General features: G+C 42.2%; 1 protein-coding gene across 21 annotated transcripts in view; it reads right to left on the bottom strand.

Moving 5' to 3' along the window:
* The window catches only part of NRXN3 (neurexin 3), a 1014891-nt gene that overhangs the window by 848185 nt on the left and 146654 nt on the right, over positions 1-20052 (bottom strand). The window lies entirely within an intron of this gene.

Raw genomic sequence — 20052 nt, 5'->3', positions numbered from 1 at the left:
GCTTAAAATCGAGCCATTCAACTGCATCTGGCGCATTTGCTCTTTCACACTCAACACCTCGTGTGACACTAAATGGATCTATGAAACAAGGGCCTGCTCGATACGCTCCTCACACCTCACTGAACTGAGCAGTAAAACCTTGAACGTGGCCAGAGTTGCGCTGGTGTAAATGCGACTCTTGAGAGGAGCAGGGCCATGTGACTCTCCCCTCTTTCTCCTTACAGCATGTTAAATTGATCCAGGAAGCAGTTCATCTGAAAAAAATACCTACCGACAATTTGTTTTAAACAAACAGTTGCTGGCAGATCCCCCATGTCCAGCGGCATGCAAGTGTCTTGAAACACAAAAGGCAAGGAAATTGAAATTGAAAATTGATCTCACTGCGGCCATGTAGACTGGAAGAGTGATTTCCTAGCTGTGATTTTAAATAACTCTTTCTTCTCTCCCCCCTCTCTCCTCCCCATACACATTAACATTTCTTCCCCCGTATTCTCTGTCTTTTGTTGAACAGGAACAAAGACTTCCACCATCTCGCTCTCTTTCCCCAGCCTTCTTATCAATATTCTATTACCAAACAGGACTTAGCTCCTTTTTTTTTTTTTTTTTTTTCATTTTATTTTATTTAAATCAATAAGTAGTAAAGCAATGAGGGGGAAAAATTAAAGTCCCCAGCAGATAAAGAAAAGGGTCTTTAAAAAAGCTAATCACTGCTAAACACTGACAGCTCACTGGAGTGTCACACACAGCTCCTGCTACAATCTGTCATAAAGGTAAGCTACCTGAGACTGCCTGCCAAAGAAAACCAAGGCAGGAGAGAAAACAAAGACAAATAAAGCTTTCACAATAAGTCTTCATGGATGGTTGTCACCTGGACACCATGATCTAGAAGAGCAAGAGTTTGTAGTGCCTGGCCTCTGGGTGAGGCAGCACTGGGGAAGCCCCACAAGTCCCTGTCTTTGAGACCTACCTCAGCTCCCGGCTGGAGGCAGGGGCAGCCAAGCATCTTCATAGCTTTTCTGCTATGGAAGTGCTCCTCCTCCTCTCCCAGGCCTAACCCTTCCCTCCCTGGTACATCCATGCATGGTGTGGGCAAAGCTCAGCTGTGTTGTTATAGATAAACATATATATACACAAACACACCAAAATTATATATATGGGATATTCCATACCCAACATCTTCAAAGGTATTCTCAAAAGACATTACTGAAAAGACCTTGAAATTACTGAGCACAGCATGAGTTACCTCATTATTTCCAGCCCAACTTTGTATGCCCCTAAATATAGACAAGCACCAGACAAATACACTGGCCCAAATGCTAAAACTACTCAACCCTCAGTGAAGTAAATTACAAAACATTTCCCTGACTCCCCTTGGACTCCACTTTGGCTGCAGTCCTCAAAAGATGTAGCTCAATTACACCTGTTTCATGAGGAACACAACCAACATAGAGGGAATGGACATATGGGAAGGTTGATTTAATTCTTTTTATTCTTCTCATTTATCTTGCCACACACTCCTTGTAAAGCTGCAAAGCTAAAATGAAATAAATATGCTTTTATTTTTACTTTTTTTTTTCTTAAGATAAACAAATTCTCTTAGCCAATGCAAAAGACAACAAGAGACAGATGAAGTAATTTGTGTGTGTCCGATGAAAGATTTATGACAAGAAACAGCATTTTTGTTAAATCATATCCCTGTTCTAGTATTGCTAATGCTTCTTAATGATCAAATGATTTTTCAAGAGACACAGCTGGACAGAGACACTGCATAGCAGTGGAATAAAACAGCAGAAAACAGTCCCGCCAGTCCTCAATGCATTTTCTTCAGAAATAGCATGTAGAACTAGAAAATACAGTCAATTCAAAAATAGAGCAAAGGTAATAGGAAACTATGCAGTTTTGACTCAAATCAGTTTTACATCTTTGGGTAGCATACATCGTTCTTGTTCTGACTGCTAACGAGCTCAAGTTACAGCTCTTGCATCACACACCTGCCCCAGCACAGAGAAGAGGTAAAACAAACCCCATCCTCTTCTAGGCCTTTGCTTGGCACCTGACTTCCCACATACTGGAGCAGAAAGCAGCTCATTGGTGTCTTCCCATATTCCTTTCCAACCTTCACCTATCCCTCTGACAGTTACACAAGACTGCTAGGGTTCTGTTTCCTTATCACACCAGGAAATACCTGCACACAGTCTGACAGTGAACAACAAGCTACATGGAGAAGGTTCCTGTTCCAGACTACCAAAGAGAAAAGAACTGGGGGAAACATGACATGAGAGTTTGTCCATCACCAGGAAGATGATCATGAGACAAAAACTGCTTGCTCAAACTAAAATCAATTCCATCCTCTTTCCCAATCATTGTGCACCAAAACCAAATTACAAGCATCCTTAAAAGTAGGAAAGATCCTATTTTGTCATTACCTTTTAACAAAGAAAAAATTTTCAGGGGACAAAACAGTGAGTCAAAGAGGAGAGCTCTAAAGATAGCATATGTATCAGCAGGACAAGACTCAGGTGACACAGAAGAGAGCACTCCTTCTGAGAAGTTGCCACAAATCACCTCCATACAGTGCCAGAGAGCACCATGATGTCACAGGAGATGGCTTCTGCATCTCTGTTCAAGCACGAAGGTCCACAAGCATTTACAATGAGGAAACACCACCTCTCCCTCCATACTGCTGTAGTGCACCGTGCGTTCTTTCCTCTTACACAAAACAGCTTTCTTGCAGAGCAAGTTTGCTCTTGATACTTAGGAGAGTAAGAATATAGTTAGAAATGGCTCCCCCCAAAAAGACACTGTAAGGAACAGTCAGGCATGGGCAGAGGGTATTAATTTGATAGGGGAGAAATTCTGCTAGACCAAATCCTTCTGGATCCATGGTAACAGGAACACAGCTCTATGATAACAAGCCATAGCATGCAGCCCAGCACACCTGCAGATTAGTTAGCAGTGGGCAGCCCATCCAACACCTCTAGAAACACCAGTCTGGGAGGAGTATGTGACCCAGCCTATGCAGGAGAACAGAAACAGGAGTCGCAAGCTGACAGGCTGAGTCCACGAGCTGAGCCCCAGGAGCAAGCCAAAGAGCACTCAAAGCTTGTAAATAAGAACATGCAGAAAATATATTAACAACCTGACACTTCTGAAGGAAAAAGAAACTGTTACAGGAAACAGAATTTCATACTACACTTCCTGAAAAGCAAACGTAGGGGAAGAAAACTGTTGTCTAAAGGAGAAGGGCTGAAGGGACCAAACATCTTAAGGGTCCCTTCGTTTCACACAACTTTTTCTTTTATTCCTTTTTTGTGAAGCCAAAATAAGGTCTGTCTCCCTATTCCACTGAAAGAAAAACAGATATTCAGATGCTTTTGTCTGTGATCATGTGGAAGCTGCCAAGTGATGATGTGTTGTCTGTATTTTTCCTGCTGAACAAGGATCTAAACTAGTCAGATGAAAGAAGGTGTCCAAAGGCCCAGAAACTGAATGCACCAAGATGAAAGGCCCAGAATTCAGCACTTGTCTCCTCAAGTCTTCAAACCTCATGGGAAAGCAAGAGGAAAAAAAGGGCCAGTAACCATAGGTAACCACTCTCAGGTTAATCCCAGATGGGGAGGGAAAAACGCTTCTCAAAGATTAATAGCTAAAGTACTTGGGGATTAGAGATTAGGAAGAGAATCCTGTTTGCTAGGATTAAGAGGACTGGGTTCACATGAAAACCTCAACCAGCAAATTGCCTCCAGCAAGACAGTGGATTTTATTATTATAATTATTATTTTATTCTCCTCCAATAAATGAAAAACATCAGCAGGAGGGGAGCAAAATCCATCAAAGGTTTAGAAAATAAAATCTCTGAGGAAGGGTTAAGGGAATGCAGTCAAGATAGAAATCTGATATTAAAAACAAAAATCAGCCCACGTTATTAATAACATGGTAGATTATTAAGAATGAGAGATTTTTTTAAAAAAAATATATATATAATCAAGTTCACTTTCCAGAATCCATGCTGTATGGTCTATTTCTTTGCCCTTGGCTCAGCTGGAGGCAGGTGAGCTGCGAGAATGTCAAAACTCACCCCTTTTGCACATGAGGAAAGTACAGTTTGAACACCTGATGGCTGATATTTTCCAGAGTGCTCACCAAGAGCTTCATTTTGACATTCACTCTTGGTTGCTTGTCAGTGACACATGATTAAGGCACCTACTGAAAGTGTACAGGAGGGAACAGAATAAGAATGGGACTATGCTGTATTATATGGGGCTAATAGGGAACAGACATTAGTCCAAAGTATCAAAGCAAGCATTCAAAATTCTCATTAAGCAGCTTGCCTGAGATCATTTTCAGCAATGGAGCCAGGAACAAACCTGGATCCACCACAGCAAAACTATCTGAACCAGGCTCTACTTGACTGGACTACATCCTCGTACAAGTAAGAACGAAGCCTGGGAGAGGATTTTTTTGCTTGTTTTAATAACCACCGAAGAGTATTTTAGAAGAGCTACCCAAATAAAATAATCCTATTCCTCTTCCCACTTTATTCACAAGCCAGAAGCAGCTGGGTTAGCTCAACAGACTTGCCAGCCAGCATATCACCCACCAGCACCTGAGGTCAGCAAGGAGAAGCAAGGCCTGAACAGTAAGCAAGGACCATGCTACTGAGTGACATGATACTGGAAAACGCATTCCTCCCTTGCAGCCTAGTGCCACAGGCCCTCTACATAATCAGATCCTCTCTGTCGGCCTGTGTCAAAAATGCCTCATCATGAGGCTGAGCATCCATCTTCTCCAGCACTGGAGGGAGAATTGGGAAATCTGATTACTCCAGCACATTTGGCCTTTCAGGTGTACAAGAGCTGCAAAATTGCCATACCAATGCACAAAAGAACTTGTTAACAAGAAAGCCCAGGAGGTTGCAGATAATAATGCAATTTCCAACCAAAGCTATACAGAGAGACAAGGGCTGTAACGGGAAAGGAAATGGAGCAGGTATTCTTAAACACAGATGTTCTTGGCTGTTTGCAAGGGACATTTTGCTGCAATACCGACTAGGATGCTTCTCAACCTGCTTTAACAGGGAGCTGCAAAAACACTGGCATACCTGCCCCTCAAGCCACATGCTCAGACATAGAAGAAAAACTGGCTCCATCTTTTACTGAGCAAGATCTCAGGAAGGAAGCTTTTTCTGTTGTAGGTCATTTGGAAATGTTATTCAACTGGCTGTGTACAAAAAAAAAAATAATAATTTATAAACGCAACCCTTGCTTTGACTGATGCCAGATGGAGTCACTGCCAGGCTTCTGAGCACCACTGGCAAGGGACTCCCAAGGGTGGAAAGCACACGAGGCTGGGGCACTATCCAGGCTGAGAACTCGCACAGTTTCCCATCATTTATTCCTCTGAATGAACCCTGGTCCTTTGGGGCATCCAAGGCTGGTACAGCAGCAGGTGGAGATCAGGCTGATTCATGGGGAAAGGAAAGTGCAAGCACAGCACAGGTGGACTGAATTTGTACATGTAGATAGAACTTCATTAACACAGTGGAAGCACCGCTGCCTCCTCCCACATCGCCTGCAGCTGTGTCTATCCTCCTTTTCCCCTGCTATTCTTAGAAACTAGATGACTCACTTTCCTGATGAAACCAAGTCTGGTTGGCTCTGGGCCCTGACCCTTTTTTGTACAGCAGAGGCCAGGAGCTGGAATTTGCTTGAACCCTTTTCCTCTGCACTCAGGTACGCCAGCCATGTCTGCACAGGATGATGGCAATGCCACTTGCCCCGCACTGGCAGCATTTCTGTGTGAGCAAGGAATACTAACACCGAGTTTCAGAGGGGCTGTGTATCAGGTTCACAGCCTACCTGCTCGCTTCCCACTGAATAACAGACACTCAAGGGAAACGGAAGGTCTAGGAGGGAGCAAAGTGAAAAGGAAACTGTAATGCAATAAAGTAGAACAAAAAACCCAATGTGTGATGCATACATAAATGACCAAGTTCCTCCCTGTATTGATCTATGGCAACTCCTATCTCAAACACTCTAATTCTGGGCACCATAACTTAGGGGTTAAGAAAGAAAAATACTGGGAAAGATCAGGAAATTGCACGAATAAAGAATTAGTACGTACTAAAAATCAGCTAGATTAAAACCAAACAAAACAAAAAAGCAAACAGTGAAGCAGAAGAGATGGTGATCGCTGTGTATATTTGCAGGGAGAAGGAACACTGACCCAGAAGGAGTGTCCTCCATTGCTAAAGGGAGAAACCAAATGATTAGATACTTTAAAACTTCAGTTTACTAACATTATTATACTTGCTCACAAATAACCCCCACTCCTCTCTCTTAGTGTGCTTTCACACCTCTGTCCCATCCCTACAGACACAGCCTCCCTGCTTCCACACACTGCCACTGAGTCATATTTCCCTTATCCCATGTGCCCCCCTTACCTCATATTGTAATATTCAGGCCTGCCTGTGCCCCTTTCCTTCCTTCACACACTTGTTCCCCCCTTTACTTGCAATACAGATCTTCACTACAGGTTAGAGATGAAGCTCTCCATTACAAGAGTCTCCTTTTCCCATAAAAATACTATTTTAGAAAGCCAGAACTGGCTCTGTGCTCTACTGTGCAAGTGCTGACAGGCAACACAGCTCTGCTCCCCTTCAGCCACCACAACAAAGAGAACATAGGACCACCTTCTGATCCAGGCTAAAGATCCACTGCTGGAGACTAACAGCTTCAAAGATGAAGACTGGGTCTTCAACAGAGAATATGAGATTTAATATAAAGATGCATTAGGGCCACGGAGAAAATATTCCACAGAGAAGAGGCCATCTCACAGCTCAGAATAAATTGAAAAACTGATGCTGGGCAGTGGTGTGAATGATATTATGCTCTAATTTAGTAACACAAGTACACATTGCTACGATGCCATCACTCACTGTCATGAAGATGCTAATCACCACCAGAATCTATGTGTTGCCCAGTGGCACTTCTGCACCAACTCAGCATTGCCCAAGTGGCATGATAGTGACAGACAAAGCACCAGCACACACAGGGCAGCAGCAAAGGTACATCAGTCCCAATATAGCCTTGTGCTACAGAAACACACAGAAATTTTGCTGTGAATGGGGAGCTGCCCTGTCCACCATAATCACGTCATTTGGCAAGAGCAAGAAAGCTACGAAAAAGAGAATCAGCTCCTGACAAGAATAAACATAACATAAAAGAAAAAAAACCCCAAACCCTCCCTTCAATCGAAATAATTTAAAGAGAGAAAGCAGTAGACGGCAGAGCTCAATGTGTTTGGCTGAGAAGAAAGTTATTTACAGGAAGGTCTGGCCTCTCACTGCCACCATGTAATTCCAGGCAATTGCACTTTCAAATAGATCTTTTTGGAGAAAATCAACAGTGGCTTCGCTTTCAATCTAGTGGAAAATGAAGTCCTGCAAATGTGTTACATAAAGCCGCAGCAGAAAAGTGATGTGCACATGGACACGTGCTCTCAGGTGGAGATCGGTGGGCTTAGTACTAAACTCTGCCAGGCCCTCTCCAGCTCTCATGTCACACATTGGATTTCCTGTAACTCATGATGCATATCTGATGCTGTGGCATCGACAAGTTTCCACAGGTTGAGTCATCCTGCCTACCTCAGTCCTGCCTCCCCGGGTCCAAGGAGGGAGAAGTGCCATCTCCAAGGCCTGATAAAGCTGTAAGCCTCCTGAGCAAGGCCCTCAGCCATGGAGTATACGGTCTTGAGGCATATATACCTGCCTTCAAAGGATTGTCCCAAAATTCACCACTAACTGCACCCGCAGCTTTATGCTGCACAGGCACCTTCAGTCAACACTAAGCTACACCCAAGTGGCTCTAAGGCTGTTTCGCAAGCCTGCAGTGACCAGTATGGCCCTGATCAGTGTATCTGCAGCTCTCCACTTCTGTAGAAATCTTGTCCCACTAGTGCTTTGTCATTCAAAGACAAAAGACACCAGCTTTTTAATGGTGCACATTTGACAGCATACAGAATATTGTAGAAAATCATTCCTTAAAGAGTTAATCCAACTTCAAGAGTTAATTCAACCTCAGAAAAACTTTAGGAGGGTGACTATTGAGAGCAAAAATATTATTAAATGGCTACCTATGACTTCATGTATAGAAGGCCGGAGGCTGCATCATTATCAGAGTTCAACAACATGGGACTACAAAAGTAGTGCAGCCAGACTCGGCATACCCCATCACCCCAAGCTGTTACTGGCCTTCACCCTTTTCCCCAAGCCCATGTGCCAACATACACACACAAGTGTACACACACACACATACAGCACCAGCATCCATTTCTGACAAAGGCCAAGGAGAAAAATAAATTCAGGCACCTTCCCCAGGGCAAGTCAGAGAGGTAGAAAGTAGAAGGTAAAGCTGGGTTTTGAACCATCTTAAACCAGCTCAGATACCATTGCACTGTGAACACAACAAAAGGAAAAGGTCAATTCCCACTGCACATTCCAGCAGAAAGACTGTTAACTAACATTTTCCTTGGTTCAAGACATTGAAAAAAAAATGAGGCAAACCTGGAACTAGTAAATCTAAAACAGGTTAATCTTAAAACAGACATGAACAATCCTTATTGTTTTAGGAATACCATGACATAGGTTTGGAAGCTTTCACCTGGGTCACTGAGTCCAGGTTCTGCAAGGCACACAACCATACATTTCAACAAACGTATAGCTCAGGCTTCCCAGGACACCTATGCTACTCACACCCAAACATCCCAAGACACAGAACGCTTCCAACACCTTACAGCAAACCAATTCCAAAAATCTGCAGCCAGTCACTGTAATATGCAAGAACAGCAGAGACTGAGGACACCACACCCCTGCTTCCCACAGGCAGAGAATATGTTAAAGAGAAGCCTCCTATAATCTTTTCAAACCATGCCTGTCTCCACAGTGGAAGGTGATCAAAAAAACAAAGCCTGACAATCTGACCAGAAGAAATTGAATTTTCTCTCCCCAAATCTGGCAATTGCTTTAATCCTGACATTGTGAAGGGGACATGAAATCAGGCATCTGGGATAATGCAATGACAATGGGAGCACTGATAGGCCCAGTGCAGCCTACAGGCTATCTCTGAGTGAATCTAATCTGCACTGCTCCAGAGGAAGATGGAAAAATTAACAGCCAGAAGCCTATTCGCACAAAAGTGGAAAATATTCCCTGTCCTTTCTAGACAACTGGACCAGTAAAGCCTCTTTACAGGATCAAGCATAGATCTACTGACTACAAAGCACGAGAAACTCCTTTCACTTCTAACTGCTGACACAGGTCTCCATGAACTGTGAAGCACACAGTCAGCAACGTCTGGCCACTGGTTATTCCTGCTGCAGTGTAGAAAAAGAAAAATAATTCAACACAATGGAGTAAATGCAAAAGCAGTTTTAAGAGGCAAATATTGTAGCTTCTGCTAAGGAAGTAGAGATTAAATGCAATTTTTAAAAGTATCAGCAATTGCACCATCAATTCAGACTCGCCAGCTGTTTCAGCACTGCATAACACGGTCAGTTAAGACTTCACAGAAACAGCAGCGCTAATAAAGGCTCCTTCCCAAAAGTAAGTTCCTCTGCCACCCACATATCAGAGGAAGCACCACTTTTTTTTTTAAAAGGTTTTTTTTAGATTTGATGTACATAACTGAGCTTTTCTGACAGCCTCCACTAGAGGACTCCTCAGGAGCCATTAAGCACACCATTAATCAGATTACAAAGCAAAAGGTGTGTCTCAAAGGAAGCCCTCTTATTCCACCCGAGCCTTCTGCAAGAGGAAATGGTACCAAAACAAATAGTGATACACCCTACATATGTATTTATACTCCCTGAACATAAAAAGCTGTAGTTCATTAATTCACACGCACATTTTGTGTGATTTACCAAAACCACCAACAGCGTAATAGAAGGAAGTTGACACTATAGAATGAACAAGACGTAAGCCTGATCTGGAGCAGCACCGGGAAAGTGTTCCAGGCCCCTCACAAAGCAGCAGATCTCTCTGGCACTTGCTTGCACAGTTTTCTGATCCATTCCTGCCCCCTCCCCTTGCCTTCTTCCCACTGCCCTCAGGAGCCCATTTCTTTTCCGAGTTGCTGCTAGTAGATCACTGCCACCCTGCAGCCCCCCGCGCCTCACTGTCAGCACTCTGAAACAAGGGAGCCCAAACAGCCCAGGCCTTGGGGGAATACCCTGCTGGTTTATCTCCTGAGCCACACCACCTCTGAAGCCTGTGCACAAATGAGATAACATCCTCCTGAGTCTGAAGGGTGCCCCTTTTAATCTTACAACTAAATATCCCTGAAGCTATTATTCAGAAGGCATTTTAAGATAAATTAATTTAAAACACAATTTATGGCCATAGACTGAACCACTACATCACTGAGCACACAGGGAAGCACTATTCCATCTTGATGCCTTGTTCCCCTCCTAAACAAAGACACAGCAGCTCTCTTCACACAGCAACGTGCTTCTCAGCACATTGCTCATAGGCATTTCTAAACGTAAATAATATAGATACATAATTAAGTATGTAGTGCATCATCATGAACAGAGACCCAAACTTCTGTCCTTGATAGTGATAAAGCCATGACATTTACAGCATTCAGAAGATCCACACGATCAGTTTGGTACACCAAGCTTGCAATAACATAAACTGAAAATAAGCAAGAGTAGCAACAGAGGACTATTTTTAAGGTTTCTGCTAAGTGGGTTCAGGGAAGCATAATAGTCAATACTAAAAACCAAGTCACAATCACTGTCCCTGCATCTCCCTCTCTGGCTCCCCCTTTTGTAAAGGAAATATCCAGCAGTACTGGCCAGATGTTACATTTGCATTTTATTCAGTGTCCAGATCCAAGCCCCAGATAATCACCATACTTGGCGCATTTACGGAAAGCTTAAAACCTTAATGGCCTGAATCATCAGAGCATTACCTCACTCTGATGCTAGTGTAAGTCTAATGCTTTTAGTAGTTGCACTGGTGAAAAATCAGTAATGTGACTGCAAAACTCAATGTCCTAAGTGTCTTGTACAACTGTTATCTCTGTTCTAGAGGAAGGGATACAGAAACAGAAAGGTGAAGGAAAAACTTCCCTCAAAATGCACTTCAAGTTAATTACAGAGATGTGAACAAAAACCCAGGTCTCTGGGCTCCAGGTCACATTACTGGATCAACAAAAAAAAAAAAAAAAACCAAAAAACCCAAACAAAAACACCCAAACAAAAACCAACCCTTCTTCAGTGCTATCCAAAAATCCCTGGCACAACAGAAAAAAAGTCTTCCCACCCTACACTACAAGTACAGCTAAGACACAACTAGAGATCTATGTCTCACCCTGCTGCTTCCATTACTGTAAAATACCTGGGCGTGCATTATATTCTTTTGCACCCAACTCAACAACTAAGCAAGGTCCAGACTCCCACTAAACTGTGGTCATAGTATTATGTAAGCAGCATTTCTGTTGAAGCTATTTGCTTATTTCTGGCCGGGCATATCCTCAAGTCATGGCTGTGACAGAAGGTTACGGTGCAAGATGCTTGCTTTTCACATTCTCTTTTCTTCACCATACAGGCTAGAAAGTGTTTTGTGTGATATTTAAGCCTGCCAGTGCGATGAGGATAAGGAGGGATCACTTCACTTGGCAAGAATAGTTCTGGATCTTGTAAGTCTGCAAGATAACACATGGACATGAGGAAGAAAGGCTCTCAAGTAAGTATTTAGATCAAAAGGTGCAGAAACCACCATAGAAAACCTTGCTCAGCTCTAGTTGCCAAGCAGAGGACTCTATCCTCACAAATATTTGCTACAGTATTTCCTTGTCAACACTTCCTTTAGAAAGCAATAGTAATGGGATTTCTCTCTCTTCCCTTGGAAAAGTTTACCAAATTGCAAAAAAAAATCTGGTAAATTGAAAAATTTTTCTTTCAAGTTACCTTCTGAATAATTTCACTTAGGAATGGATGCAGAATCCCTCTAAACCATCTGAAAAAGTGAAATAATAGCTACTGCAGATAAGTTTCTGGTTTTCATACGCTTATAGCCCTCTAGGGAAAAATTGCTTTTGAGTAATCATCCAACTTGACTCTTATAAGTATAAATGAGTGAAAACATTTTTGGATTTTTTTTTAATGCAAAAATGAGGCATAACTCAAAACCAGAATCCATGTACCTATGAATATTTACAAAATATATGCCACCACTGTATTTAACCACTAGAGCACACATATGTCAGGTTGTCTTGAGCTCATGTTATCTTTGATAACAGTGAATCCTGCACTGTTTTAAAAGCCCCAACCTGAAACAGTCACATAACATCCGCATCCTTGTACAATAAACCATGAGATAAAGGCAGAGCAGTAGAGTTGGGAACCTTTAGTATCCACATAACTGAAAATTTTATCAGAAGTAAGAACAGGCAATTTAGAAATACATGATCAAAGTTACCTCTAAAACAAAGTACAAAGGAAATAGGCAAAAAAGAGCCACAACACAACATTATTTATTGTCAAGATTTTAATCACACCCAAGCAAAGGATTTCAAAATTATGACTCTTCCTGCGACCACATCTTGATCACAACACTAAGATGTTACTTCTTTCACAACAATGTTGGATTTGTCTACAATGTATCATCTTATTCTCAATTTTTATCTTAAATATATTTATTCCTCTGCAGAGTAAATATCATCCTGGAAATAAAGTACAGTGTTTCTTTATGGCTGAAATAACTGTTTGAAAGGAGGAAAAGAAGATTTGTCTCATCTGTGGAAATGTTTCAACAGCAGAGAGACTAGCCAGCCTGTTTCTCTAAATGGCAAAGGACTGGTAATGTCCCCTAGCCTTGACAAATGCTTTCAGAAATTCATTTCCTTCAGAAACAAATCAAAGCAACAATCAAAGCACTTCTCTCAGCTACTCTGCAAACTCCATAGGATTAATTGCCCAATTTGGGGTTAAAAGCAGGGTTGTTGTTTTTTTTTTTTTTTTTTTTTTTTGGTCAAAAGTCACCTTAGAATATGGCCAGCTGAGATGGCCACAGAGCAGATAGTCAGGAATAGAGAAGATATCCATCCTCCAAGCTTATCCAGACCATGGCACTTCTCAGAGCTTTAAGTTATTGACCAAAAAGAACAAAGTTATTTTTGCTCACACTGATAATATTTTCTCATAATAAACAGATTAGAAGAACTCTACACCCATAGAAGAAAAGAGATCACTTTAAAGGGCCACTGCCTATTTATAAAACCCGAAATATAACTCTGGTATTGCAGCCATACTTCAGTTCAAATAATAATGGGTTAGCTACAACATATTTTTCTATAACATGTCAAATATATATGTTTTTTCTCCTTCATTATGTGTACTAAGCTACATAAAATGAATCTGAAACCAATACATGTAATTGATTACACTGATTCCTCTGTATAGATTGGAAGGTTTGTCAAGTACTTTGAATAGGTAGATGACACAACTTGCAAGTCATTTATTTCTTAATACAACCATGATCTGCACCTTCCTGCCCGCTGTGTTCCCTCTCAGACTGTTCTGCATACTACATTACATTGGACCACCCAACATCCTTGTTAAATACAGCATCTCATTATCATGACTCCCACACTACATGCAGGAGTCAAGTGACTCGCCCCAGACTGAAGACTCAGCCAGAAGAATTGCTTTTGCAACTGAAGATTGCCTATATCAGTGGTCTCTGCGAAACCTACATATATTTCTCTCCAGGATGGTGGGGTTTTTAGCATTTCTACAACATGCATCAGCAGGTAGATAAACTGAATGCTCAAGATTTTACCTCTTACAGGCAAGTCAACTGAAATGACTTAGCTAGGGCTACTGCTTCAAAAGCAAAATTCCCACTGAGGGTAGTGGGGCCAGGATTTCACCTTTCATTGTATTGGGCCTGGCTGAGATGGAGTTAATTTTCCCTGTAACAGCCTTCAGTGCTGTGCTTTCTATTGGTAGCTAGAAAAGGTGTTGATAGCACACCAGTGTTTCGGCTACTGCCAAGTGGTGCTTGCACAGCATCAAGGCTGTCCACCCAACATTCCCTCTACCTCACTTGGTAAGCTGGGGATGGGCAAGATCTTGGCAGGGGACAAAGCCAGGACAGTCAACCCAAACTGAACAAAGAGATATTCCATACCATATGACATCTGCTCGGCAATAAAGCTAAGAGAAAGGAGGAGGTGGAAGCATTCATTATTATGACATTTGTCTTCCAGAGCAACCCCTACATGTACTGAAGCCCTACTTCCCGGGAAGTGGCTGGACATCAACCGCCGATAGGAAACACAGAATAAATCTTTTGTTTTCCTTTGCTTCTGTGCACAGCCTTTGCTTTTCTTTTATTAAACTGCTTTTACCTTGACCCATAAGTGTTTCCTTTCCCGCCCCCCCCCCCCCATCTGATTTTCTCCCCATCCACATCCAGCTGAGGAGGGGAACAATAGGGCAGCTTCGTGGGCACCTGGCACCCAGCTAAGGTCAACCCACCACACTGATATAGAAAGTCACATGAACTATTTATCATTATATTTTATATACCAAATAGGCGCCATAAAAAGAAGTTGGTAATATAGATGGCTTACATTAGCACAAGCTACCCTAATTGTTTTGCTTCATCCGTCCTCATAATTTATTTTGCAGTTGCCTGCATATTCATGAATCTTGTTGTTCATTATGAGGTACCGAGGGCATTGGACTCCACCTCCATTTTCTACATTTCTGTGGTAAGCAGTGGCATAGGTCCAGCCTTTAAGGAGGTTTCTGGCCATTGGTGGAATACTCTTTATGGCAATGATAAAATAGATATGTTGACAATGACTTCCAGAAGCATCACACAGTGCTTCAGCTGCAACTTGGAGAAAAAGTTCTTCCTATAAATAAACATTATGCAGCCCAGTTAAACTCAGTGTATATTCTTTACATGCTACATGAAACAACAAGTCTGTGAGAGAGGGTTATACAGTGATCTGGATCTCATTATTTTGTAGCCAAGTCCCACTGGTCAACCAGCAATCCGATTATTTAAAATCATTTGAGTCACATCATGGCTCAGTCAGGATATTTCACAATCCCAAATAAAAGTAAGATAACAAAAGTAAGAAGAGGAAGACATGAGGAAAGCAGGAGATGCACATTGACAAAGGGCTGATTATATAGGCTTCCACATGAGAACGATCCAAAACAAACTCCAAGGCAGCTTCCTGCACACTGGATGGTGGCATCTCTCCCCAGAAAAGCAACTGGGAGGCTGCGCCTCCCCTGAGAAACTCTGACAACTTCATCAGCCACAAGTAAGGGAGCCGTGGAGATTAACCTTGAAAGTTTACTGTTAGAATCTGCATGTATGACACTGCTGTCTATTTCTTATTCCTTAGGAGAGTAAAATGTGCCTGTGCAAACCCATGTCTTGCCATTACAGATCCAGTTTAAACAAGCTCTGTCAGTTTGAGAATGGAATAAATCCCAGAAACCTCCTGGCAACTTGTTTGCTATCTTTCCATATGTTAATCTAATATGCAGATTAGAGATTATTGCATTTAAACATTTTAGAACAAACAATTGGATCTTGAGCACAGCGCAACTGCCTCTGAAATGCCAGTTTTTATTACAAGAGAAATGAAATAGAACAAACTGGAGACCCCATCACAGGCAGGTACCACTTTAAAGGAGATTATCCAACACTGCTGCTGCTGGATCTGACTGAATTACCATATGATTGGCAGAGATGTTTAGCATATCTCAAAATAAAGCTGCAGTCACCATCAAAGTTCAGAGCAATGCAGTTCCTCCTAGTAGAATCTGAGAAAGTTGCTGATGAAGGATTTTTGTTCCATCCTGCTTTTTTCTTTTAAAACACTAAACTGCAAATGTTCCATATGTGCCAGACTGCAAGATACTAATTTGGGAGCCACTGTCAATGTTCTAGAGTAGAAGTCTGATGAGCCAGAGACACAGTGGCTTCAAATACAGACTCCCCATGGGACCATTGACCAATTGCTCCCCACTCAAGCTTCAGCTGTCAATCTTAACACCACTTCAGTCATTCCAAATCATTAACAAATCTATCCTCAAACAAATAGTCAGTGAGAACCTCTCGCTTTGAAGACCATCCTCATCAGATCTACCAACTACCATACTTGCCAGGTTTGTGTGCAACAAATGCCATCTCTCTTTGCTATTCTAGGTTTCCTTTTAGACACAGGTTATTTCTCCAATTCAAGTTACACAAACTTAAGTGAAACATAGGGTAACACCCAGAACAGGAAATGCTTTGTTTCGCCCAAGTCCCTTCAAAACAGCACTGGAAATACTGGCTACAGCTATACATGTTAACATTGTTCTTGGATGGGTAAGCTCCAGAGATCAGGTTTCTACAGAAAAAGCTGAAAATTTCTGGAAATATTTCCCTCTGAATCAGTAATAAAGCAATATCTTTTCATGGAAATACCCTGCTGCAGTAAGCAAACAGGGTAACTTGGCACCAGTCAGTTCTCTAACCTTAAGCAATTACTAGAGGCTGCCTCGTCACTGGAGAGGACACCCCTAGAACAGAAAACAAGTGAGGGCTTTCCCAAAGTGTTTTTCAAAGATCTCATGAGCAACAAAGTTAGTTCAAATATCCTGGCTGCTTTCCAACATCAGTAACTATTTCCTTTGTAGTTTCAATCGGATGGGAAGTTTTTCTTCATTCCTGTCCTTAACTAAGTTGAATTAGTGTGCTGTTAAATGACAAAACATCAGTTGCAAGCAGAATAAGCCTCCTGTCCACACAATTCTGAAAGCACTTCAGGATCCTTCAAGATGAAGGATGCTTAAGAACAATTCTGGAATGTCCATTAAGGCACAGTTGCAATGAATACTGCAATCTTTTCATTTATTCAATAATAAATTGATTTCTTCCCTGGAGCTGATTTTTCCCTTGTGCCAGGGTCAGTCTCCCATTTTGTTCCTTGATGTAGCAGTAAAAGATTAAATTGCCTTTGGTGCTCATCTCCCAGGCACACAACTTCCCTAAGGATCAGACTTTAACATTTTATCATTTGGTTCAACGGTCTATCTTTGACGTCTGTTTAACTGGTGGAACCCCAACACTATACTCTTCTAGTTGAGCTCTACAAGTAACTTATTTTTTTTAATATTGCAGGGGTGTATGGAGCAATTCTCAGGTCTCTGCTGCCGAGCAGAGATTAATCTAATAGCTATGATACAGCGATAAGTTGTTAACCAACATACAACAAAAGAAAACAGCATTATCACACCCACCTTATTCAAACATAAGAAAGAACTCTGAAACATAAAGGACTTAAAATGCAGCAGCGGAAGGAATTTTCTTCCCACCTCATTTAATCTGTAAAATAGCAACTTCCTTCCCAGTTGTTTCCTCGGAGCTTCACAATGTGGTAATTGTTTTCTTCAGTTCCAGTCCTTAGCCTCAGACTCCCACAAATGGCCCTTTCACAGAGGACACCTCTCGTTTTAGGTGCACCTTGCAGCAGCACGCACCCCACCCTGCACAGGGACTCAGGAGAGTCCTGCAGGGAGAGAGGCAGGTCCTGGGCACAGCTTGTAGGCATGAAAGGAATCACTCATGTTAGACGAGGTGCTGTTCTCCAGCATGGTTTGTTGTGCAGGCTGAGATGTGCCTAAGAAAACCTTGCATGTCAGAGCCAGCTGCCACATGGAGCAGCAACCCATCACCTGCTGCAGGAGGGGCTGCGCGCTTCACTTATTTGTCTTTTTATTACATCATTATTAATAATAATGATTTATTTAACAGCAGCAGGGCTGTGTGCTGCCTCAGCAGTGCCACTCTTCTCTGCAAGCTTCTGGGCTGATGGGCACTGAACACCAAGAAAGGAAATTACACTGAGTATAAGGGAATGACACTTGAAGCCCAAGACCAATGCTTCAAGATATGGTCAAGCCAACCTTCATCAGTGCTACAACGTAAGCATTGCTGCATGGAACAGTCACTACAAAGCAGTTGTTGTTTGGGTTTCGAGTTGTTTCTTTTTACTTCCTCCTCATACTGGTCTCTCATTCATCCTCTATAAATCCCACTATATATATTATCACTTTCCTTGGAAAAAGTCCTCTGTCCCTAAAAAGTTTGCAAGAGATGGGGAAATGGCTGGGCAGCTTGTGTATATAAGGTAAGCACAATACTGCCCCTACTTTTAAATGTGCGAAACACTTCAACCACACAGAGAGCAGAAATGGCCTAACCACTACAGCACAAACATCTCAAAAAAAAAAAAAATCCATGAAGACCTGCTATGTTGATAAGATCTTTCTGTCCCATTCACTCACAAATGGCAAGAGATCTGCTGGGGTGCTCCAAACAGATGGACTGTGTTCCTAAAAGGCACACAGGGAACAGCACATCTCCTGCATTCCCAATTCCCCAGTAGGCACCATCCCTGCTTCTTGACAAGGAGCCTTGCCTAAAAGGCATGACAGATGGGTTGGTGTGAGTGCCCTTGAAGTATCTGGCAGAGTTCACATACCTACCCTCAAGTCAATGCTTAGCCAAGCTGCACACACTTCGCCATTTAAACTTGTCTCATCAGTTGCTCCATCTGGTCCCCTAGGCAGTGTAACAAAAGGCTCTCATCTTGAGTTTATTTCTCAGGCATTGCACTGGCATGACACCTCATTCTTGGGAAACACAAGGTCTTTATGGACCTACAGGACAGGCATATCTAGGCAGCAGTCCCAGGCTTGGGTACAGATATCTATGTACCATCAAGCTGCACCAAGGCAACCAAAAGTGAGGACATACATTAGTGACTATTGGAAAATTATAATTCAGCAATAAAATACAACATTTTCACTTAAAAATATGTATTAGAAGTGATTTAAAACAGCCAATTGAGTATGACTTATCCTGCTATCTTAATTCGATGAACAGTGTAAATGAGCTACTGGATGAGAAGAGGGGCTATATTATCCCCCTTGACAGCTCCTGAACAATGTTATTTGCCTGGTTAAGCTTCTGATGCCTCAGAAGGGGGTCTAGATGCCTTATTCCTCAACATATAGCTTAAACGCATATACATTCCCGCAGTTGGCTACCATGAATGTAGTATCCAAACTTCAGTTCCCTCTCTCCAATCTTGCATTTTCTTGAGTAAGACTCACAAGTGCAGAACTGAAGGGGCAGCTAGCCCAGCTCTACAAAACACACTCGGGCTCCATGTGTGTGAACGTGGGCAGATGCTCACAATACGCAGCTGTTTATTCCATACCTGGGCTCTTCCTGGTGTGACATTACCAGACATAGTTACTGCATGCACTAGACTACAGTAGCGAAAGCCCTAAATTAGCTCTGAACAGAATGGGATTTCTGCATGGCACAGCATGACACATCTTGTGGAGATACCAAGCTAGGACTGAAAACAGATTGCAGTATTGCTGTAGTCTTCCACCTGAGCTAAATCTGTTTTGAGTCCAGTTGGCTGGCTCTTTGGAGGGGCAATGTTGCACAGATGTTGAGGACTTGAAGGCAAAATAAGCCACTAGTTCATTCACTGTCTGTTCCCCTGTCTGACCCTTGCTCCTTGACATGACATACACATTCAGAGTCAACAGACACTCTCATCAGAGAAGCATCCTTTGCATCTCATCCTACCTGAACACTGGAGTCACTGACTTGTAAAATACAAATGCTCTGGGTAATTCATTAGAGCACTTCACACAACCACTACACCCGCGTAAATAATCGGAGATGACTTATTTGACCACTTATCAGATATTCTCAGTTTCAGCCCCTCTGGCCTACTCCCATTGGCTTTGCTGGTTATTTCATCCCAGTTTCAGATACATTAAGCAGCCAAGTTCACAGTAACATAATAGGTCTCATGGCTTGCAAAGGGCTTTTGGTATTTAAATGTATATTGTTGTGCTCATTTTCCTATATTACACCTCTACATCCTTCAGCAACTTCATTCATACTTCTTTTTGTAGTATTTATAATTTCCTTAAAGGTCTCCCAAC

The sequence above is a fragment of the Tyto alba genome, unplaced genomic scaffold, assembly GCF_018691265.1.
Source record: "Tyto alba isolate M040663 unplaced genomic scaffold, T.alba_DEE_v4.0 Super-Scaffold_18, whole genome shotgun sequence".
Classification (NCBI taxonomy): Eukaryota; Metazoa; Chordata; class Aves; order Strigiformes; family Tytonidae; genus Tyto; species Tyto alba.
Note: the sequence above shows the minus strand (reverse complement) of the source record. Positions and strands in the feature narration are given on the sequence as shown.